The sequence below is a fragment of the Mesocricetus auratus genome, unplaced genomic scaffold (assembly GCF_017639785.1).
Source record: "Mesocricetus auratus isolate SY011 unplaced genomic scaffold, BCM_Maur_2.0 Super-Scaffold_4256, whole genome shotgun sequence".
Taxonomy (NCBI): domain Eukaryota; kingdom Metazoa; phylum Chordata; class Mammalia; order Rodentia; family Cricetidae; genus Mesocricetus; species Mesocricetus auratus.
In genome coordinates, this window is record NW_024429182.1 from 6,134,088 (window position 1) to 6,141,892 (window position 7,805).

At 49.4% G+C, this 7,805-nt stretch overlaps 1 long non-coding RNA gene across 1 annotated transcript; it reads left to right on the forward strand.

Annotated features, from left to right (window-relative positions):
• Nucleotides 1–211: 211 nt before the first annotated feature.
• LOC121139294 lies at nucleotides 212–6,561 on the forward strand. Its single transcript, XR_005876213.1, has 2 exons — nucleotides 212–3,778; nucleotides 6,234–6,561. It is a non-coding gene; the product is annotated as an uncharacterized LOC121139294 (long non-coding RNA).
• The last annotated feature ends 1,244 nt before the right edge of the window (nucleotides 6,562–7,805 follow it).

The following is a 7,805-nucleotide window of genomic DNA, read 5'->3' on the forward strand; positions in this document are numbered from 1 at the left end:
CTGAAAAGGGACTTGCAGGGGGAGGGGGAGTTGGCTGGAGTGGGAGCTCGGGATAAGAAGAGAATGAATTACAAGTATCTACCAACTTGTCAGAGGTCAAATTTGACTAGTATGCAAAAAGGAAAAGGAAAAGGGCCTTTTTTTTTTAATCTCTCCTCCGGGTATGGTCGTGATGTCCCAAATGTTTCAGCCAGTTTGAAATCGGGACAAAGTCCAAAAGCCGACGATACAGGGTGGAGGAAGTAGAGAGCATCGACGGTTTCCATGGTAACTTCCCCAGTTATGAGCTGGACCTCTTCCAGGCAGTCCTGGTAATGACTAGAGAGCTCCCACAGTTGTCATCTGCACCCCAGGAGCAATCTGCTCCTTGGCAGTTGTACACTCTCCAGCCTGACCTTGACTGAATCCACGACTGCTCATGCCTGGTTTTTTCATGGCAAGCCATCAGCTGGGGTCTCGAACTGGGTGACTATCTCAGTGGGAGTTTCCAGCAAGACGCTGAGTTGGAGTCCTTTTTATGTAGGCTGTGCACCTTCCCTGACCTCTACTCCACGCAGTGGGAGCTGTGGTTGGATGTGGCTTGTTCCACTGAGGTGTGTGCTGGAGGCTGCTCCCCTGTGCTGTGGTGCTGGGGGCCCTGGGACCCTTAGGAAGAGAGGCTGAGTACAAGGTGAGGGGCCTCTGAGGCTGCTGCTCTCAGGAAGGATTAATGTTGGCCTCCTGCGGCTAGTTGCTGAGAGTGCTCTGGTGACCAGCTCTTTTCCAGATTCTCTGCCATGCTGCTGTGATGCAGCTAAGGGGATCCTCATTCCAGAGACTGAACAGATGGACCACCAGATCGCTGTGGAATAACCCTCTTCACATATTATTTATCCCCCAACGTATTTTTGTCATATTAACAGAAAATATGCTAATTCAGTTGTAATGTCACATACTGAACTTGAAGACTAAGCTCCATAGGTCTGTGTATCAGCCTACAGCACAGTGCCTTGTAATTAGGGGGTACTCAATAGATATCAATGTGTTGACTTTAATGCTCTGATTGCTTGGTTGCAGAATTTGTAAAGATTTTGGAGACTATAGATTGGGATAATCTTTGTAGGCTTTTAAAACTAGCTTATATTCATTATAGAACACAATGGGTTTTACAATGACATTTTCATGCAAGTCCATCTCATACTTCGATTACAGCCACCCTCTGTCACCTGCTCGTGGCCCCCTTTCCTTTCTGCTAGTTCCTTTCCTTTTCCTAAATGCTCTTCTGCTGTTTTCACACTGTACATATGTGTGTGTGTATGTGTGTGTGCATGTACATATGTGTGTGTGTACGTATGTACGTGTGTGCAAAGCCCTCATCCACCAAGGAAATGCAAATCAAAACTACATTGAGACACATTTGCTTCAACCAGTCAGCAACACACGCTCACCAGCATGGTCTCCAGTGGCAGTACAGACCATGACATCAACATAGCCCTTCACCACAGCATGGACTATTGATAACCTCATGTCCCTTGGTGGTAGCAGTCCATGGATGTCAACATAGCTTCAGGTGTCAGCAAAAACCAAGGACATCCACATGACCTTCCACCGTAATGCTGTCCATGGACATCAACATGGCCTCCTATAGGAGCACAGATCACATATATCTACGTGGTCTTTGTCCTCAGCAAGGACCATGGACCTCAATAGGGTCTCCAGTGGCAGTACAGAGCACAGAAACCAACATGGTCCTTGGCTGTAGCACTGACCATGGACACCATCAAGGCTCTCAGTGACAGCACAGACCATGGACACTGACATGGCCTCCAGCGGCAACATGGCCCATGGGCATCCACATGGCCCCCTGGCTGCAGCAGGACCACGGACATGACCCTTGGTGACAGTGCAGGTCTTGGTCATCGACAAGGACCTCAGGCGTCAACACAGCCTGGGGCAGCAGCACGGACTACATGGAAAAAAACGTGACCTCCAAGCGTCTGTGGGAGTCTGTCCAGGAAATGGATGCTGAAAACGAACCATCCTCCATCTCGGACATCTTGCTATTGCTCAGAGGCGGGGCAACTGCGTGGCTGGGCAGTGTGTTTTGGGGCAGAGCCTGTGGGAGCTCCAGGTTGCTGTACACCACCCTGTTAGCCCTACTTGGCAACAACGTTCCCCACCGTCCACCACAGCCTACTCCCACATCTGACACCTCGGTCCCATCTCAAGTTCTGCTGAGATCACACTGCTCCACTCTGTTCCTCCATCTTTCCCGTCTCTCCGTCCAGTATTGTTCATTGAAATGGCACTGCAGACCAGCAGTGTGTCCTGCAGTGTTAATTTTCTTTTTGCCCAAAAAGGCAAATGCTCATTACAATGAGTCATTGGTCTGGATTGAAGGTTTCTGATTTCCAAAGCACCGTAAGTACTGGACCATCACCAAGACTTGTCTTGGATATCCTGTGGCTGCCCAGAATCAGGGTGATCTTGCAGTTAGGCAGGATATCCGGGGGTTGGTGGGATGGGCAGGATATTTGCAAGTTCCAGTCCTCCACATACCTTCCGTCCCTTGATGCCCAGTGCCCCGAGGCTCACTGGGCACCACTGCGGTGCTTACAGCCTGTGGGCAGTGCCGTCTCCCTGTGTTCTCACCCATGCAAGGCTCCACTCATCCATCCTTCCTTCCACTTTTTAAAAGCATCTTCCCACAGGGCAGTGTTTGCTCGTTCTAGGGATACTGTAGGCTCTGCAGACTCCTCCTCCGCTGTTGCGTCTCCCTTCGGCTCCTCCGTGGGTGTCTCAGGCTCCTCAGAGCTGCTCCAAGGTCTCACAACACATGCTGGAGGCAGCTGGCACCTTCTGTCACAGCCAGGGTTCAGGCTTTCATCCTTGGTGGCAATGACGTGCTCCTGGATATGGCTCTGCAGTACTGGCTCCTCCGTGGACTACAGCAGCATGGTGGTGGAGAAGATGCTGGGGTGGACTGGATCTCAGCTCTGGATCTCAGCCCAGATGGCGGCGGAGTTAGCCAGCTGCTGATGGTAGTTCACCGTGCGGGCACGGCACCCTAAAGCTCTTTACATTGCATACTCTCTAGGTTTAAATGTCTCTGCAGAACTCATAAACACAAAATGCTTGTTTTTCCAAAAAATTTTAAGCAGATCTGACAAAACGACACAGCCACAGACTTTGATTTGGAGTCTTTCCAAGCCACCACTCCATCGCTCAGGGGTTATTGCTGCAAGCACATGTGAAGCTGGGGTGACATGATTAATTTTGAAAGAAAGGTGTTGGGAAAGATCTGGAAGTGACTGGTGAGAAAGCAGTGTCTGTGCTCATGTCTCGTCATGCCTTGGAAGGGGCCGTACTCTGTAGGTACCCTGTGCATCTCAGATCTTTAGAATAGAGAGGCTGATGTTCCTGCCTGGCTGGCTGGGCTGTGGGTCAGCAGGGAGCCTCATGGCCTGGCAAAGGGGGAAGAGGTCAGCAGAGTTACCCAACAAGCCTTAAGAACAAATCAATCTAGGCTGTTTGTGGTTCCAAAAGCCAGCAGGAACTCGCCGTGCGCTTCTCCTTGTGTGTGGTTGGGCAATGGTTGGGAATGAGGGCAGGGAACCTTGAATTTATCCCTGTCTGTGTGCAACTGGAAGACAAGAGCCAACAGTTCAAGGGTCTTAACCTCTCTTCTCAGCTCTTTTTGCAGCCAGGACCAGCATGACACGGGAGGGGTTGCTCAAGAAATGAGTATCATTGGCTTTTGACTGGAGGAGGCCAGAGGGCCAAAAGTCACGGTCTCTTGGTGAGTGCAAGAGCCTAATGGGCTTTGGACCTTACGGCAATCAGATGAGTTACTTGAGCAAGAGGAATGAGGACATCCGATGTTTGGGCTCTGGGAGGAGGTGGCCTCAGCGGGGAGTGTGTAGCGGACAATTGGTCAGAATGCACTAGGTGTGGATGGGGACACAGGGACAGAGAAATGCCTGGGCTCTTGGATGCTCCTTCATCCTCTAATAATTTAAGTCAAAGTTCAAGTGCGATGGACCGTCCCTTGGGGAAAGACCATTTTAAACACTGTGTTCAGGCCGGGCGTTGGTGACACACACCTTTAATCCCAGCACTCGGGAGGCAGAGGCAGGTGGATCTCTGTGAGTTCGAGGCCAGCCTGGTCTACAGAGCTAGTTCCAGAACAGCCTCCAAAACAATACAGAGAAACCCTGTCTGGAAAAACAACAACATCTCAGATGCTACCTCTTCTCAAAAAACCAAACCAAAACAAAACAAAACAAAAAACCCACTGTATTCAGTTTCAGCACTGAGGTGTTAGGAACTCCCAGAAGAGGTAGCATCTGAGCCTCGCTCTAGAATCATGGCCTCTGTGAACCCTGTGCTGGATTGTGACATAGGTTTAGAAAGTCCATCTTGTGTCAGGCTTCCTTCTAGATGGCAGAGATACTACACTGAGCAGGAAAAAAAGCGCTTGCTTACTGCAAGAAATTTGACATCCTGGAGGAGGGGCAGAACCAAACTAGACCTCTGGGCCATTTTTATGGAGCAATTCATGAGTGATTCATGGTGATTTGTAAAGTTGAGGAAAATGATGGCAGGTGCCGGAGACAGGTGGGGAGAGAGTGGGGTAAGAGGAGGCTGGCATTTGTATCGTGAGGCCAGGAGGGCTCTCTTACGAAGGGGACAGGTCTACTCTGTAGCAATCCCAGCACCAGGATCCTCCTCGTGTCCCCCAACTCAATGCTCCCCAACAATCTTGTACTGGGTGGCGTCGACTTGACACAAGCTACAGTCATCAGAGAGGAAGGAGCCTCAGCTGAGGAAATGCCTCCATGAGATCCAGCTATGAGACATTTTCTCAATCAGTGATCAGTGGGGGAGGGCCCCGCCCGTGGTGACTGGTTCCATCCCTGGGCTGGTGGTCCTGGGTTCAGAAAGAAAGCAGGCTGAGCAAGCCTGGGGAAACAAGGCCATAAACGGCACCCATCCCTGGCCTCTGCGTCAGCTCCTGCCTCCAGGTTCCTGCCCTGTTTGAGTTCCTGTCCTGACTTCCTTTGATGATGAACAGCGAGCGGTTGGGAAGTGTAAGCCAGATAAAGCCTCCCCATCCCCAACTTGCTTTTCGGCCGTGGTGTTTGAACACAGCAGTAGACGTCCCAACTAAGACCATGTGTTTCCCTTTGCTTGCTTATAGACACTCTGGGAGCAAAATCCGTCTGGTGGGTGCCATGTGGGGGTGGGGATAAAGGGAGGTGTCAGATGGACATATATCTGGTGACAGACATGGCCAGGTGATCCAGGACACTAATTATTTGGACCTTAGTCTATAGCTTTTTAAGACTTTACTTAATAGCCTCCAAGTTCAAGAGTCTTCTATTCTCTCTACACAATATTGACTTTCGGGCTGGGTCCTTGGGAAGGTGTCTCAGTGGTTAAGAGGACTTGTTATTCTTGCAGAGGACCTAGATTTGGTCCCCAGAAGGCAGTTCACAGCTGTCCCTTAACTCCAGTTCCAGGACGCACAGGCTATGCAGATATACATACATGTGAGCTTAAACACGTAATAAACAAACCTAAAAGTGGTTAGACGGAGGGGGAGGAAAAGAAGAAGGAATAGGAGAAGGGGGAAGAAGGGAGGAAGAGGAAGGAGGAGGAGGAAGGGTAAAGAAGGAGGAAGGAGATATCTTCCAGTACTCAGCTCTCCTCTGGAGTTCTGAAGTCATGGGCAACTTTGAGCTGTGTGTGCTACAGGAACATGGTTAAAATACAGCTCACGTTGCCTGCCAGAATGGAAGCTATCACCCATGTTGCAGCCCCTTGTCATGGAGGGACTCCTTGGAAACTTCCTTGTCAGGCAGCCAAGCTGTCACCCACATAGGGCCACTGGGGAAGCCCTAACCAGCTGAAGTCATCTAGAAGCATGTGTTCACTGTAGGGTTGGCGATTCCTCTTGAGGAATATACTATTAACTGTTCTGTTAATAAAAAGAGGCGATCCTGGAGACTGGGGAATTTGGGGTGCCCGTGCATGTGCACCTTAACTGTGGAGAAACTCTGTGTTCGCTACTAGTTTCCAGAAGGAATAACTGGACCCAGATGGCAAAGGTTCACCTCTTTGTTATTTGTAAGGAGCTTGGCTTCCTGAGGCAGGAGAGTGGGATTTTCAGTACTGGGGAGCTGCATAGTTTACACAGGCCTTTGACCTTGCTGGTGAAGAGGCTGACGAAAGAGAGGAAATGCCTTTTCCAGAGTGCGGTGGAAGAGGAGGACCACACAGGACACTGTGTCTTTGCCCTGAACACAAACACTGGCTTGGAGAGAGAGGAGGCAGCTTGCATCTATCTGCCTGTCACCACTTGGACCCGTCCTCTAGAAAAGGGGGCATGGACCCTGCTCCTGGACTGTAGCCCAGGGCCAGGGAGCCTGTCCCACTTTCTGCTAGTGAGAAACAGAATAAATACCTATTCATACCAGCAGAATGGAGCTGTGCCTTCTAGGGGGAGGGAAGAAGGGCCAGTGTACTAAGACAACCATGGCGACCGCCTTGTGTAAAACGATTAAAATTTGTCTTGTTTAACACATGTAAATGACTGGGTTTCAGCTCTAGAGCAGCATGCTTATTGCTGAAGAAGTTGACTCTATGAATTTCAGGCTGCCTTTATCTTTGTTCTTACTGAACTGTGGAAACAGGATTGGGTTGGGGGTGGGGCACCAATGGACATCCACACGCTAGCAACTTTGCCTCATTCTAGACCTAGGTCCAGGAGGATTCTGAGACTGTTTCTAGCACTGCGTGAGGGTGTTCCTGATTGGTTAGTCAGGTCTGCGGTGAATGTCCGAGGACCAGTTTAGGCACCCGTTACTAGCATGGTGCCTATGGTTAGACACGTTATCTCACTATAAGATTCGATGACTCTGGGACAAATGACAGCAAACTGAAGCTCTTTGGTCAGGCCCTTCTCATGCTCACACAATGTCCTAGCCTAATTTTTATGAGTTTTTTTTTGAGACACAGTCATGCTCCCTCATGCACAATTTTGGGCAGCCTTTGCATTGTGTTAGAGAAGTGAGTAGTCACGAGAAAGACTGTGGTCCACGATGACTAAAATATTTATCCCTGGCTTCTTTGCACCGAAGCTTACCAACCCTCCATTAGAGTAGTTTAGAGTCTTTTATTATTTTTTGAAATGTATTATTTCAGTCTTGTGTGTGTGTGTGTGTGTGTGTGTGTGTGTGTGTGTGTGTGTACCGTGTGCATGAGTTCAGGCTCATGCAGAGGCCAGAGGAGCATACCAGATCCTTTGGGACTGGAATAGGTAGTAGTGAGTTACCCGGTGTGGGTTCTGGAACGATAACTCCAGTCTTGGGGACAGCAGGGTACACCCTGAACTCTGGAGCCCTCTCTTTTGGGAGAGCTTTGGAGCGTGCATTCCGCTGATATCCCCTTGAAGAAGGATGAAAGGTTCTATTAGCCTCACCTTGAGAATAATGAATGTTAAGTCCCTGTGAGATGTGCTCAGATCAAAGTCACAGCATGAGTTTTAATTACACGGGGCTCCCCAAGACACTGATGCATAAGTCTTTTAGAAGCCCAGTACTCAGGGGCCAGAGGCAGGAGGATTACCGTGAGTTTGAGTCCAGCTAGGGCTGCAAAATGAGACCCTGTCTCAACAAAAAGACAAAACAAAAAACAAAAACAAAAACACAAACTCAAGTGGAGGATTCAAGTTCACTTCAGAAGAATTTATTTTGGTTTGTTTTGGGACAAGAAGTTCCTGTTGAATATTAAAAAAAGAGAAACGTGAAGTTAAGGGAATTGGT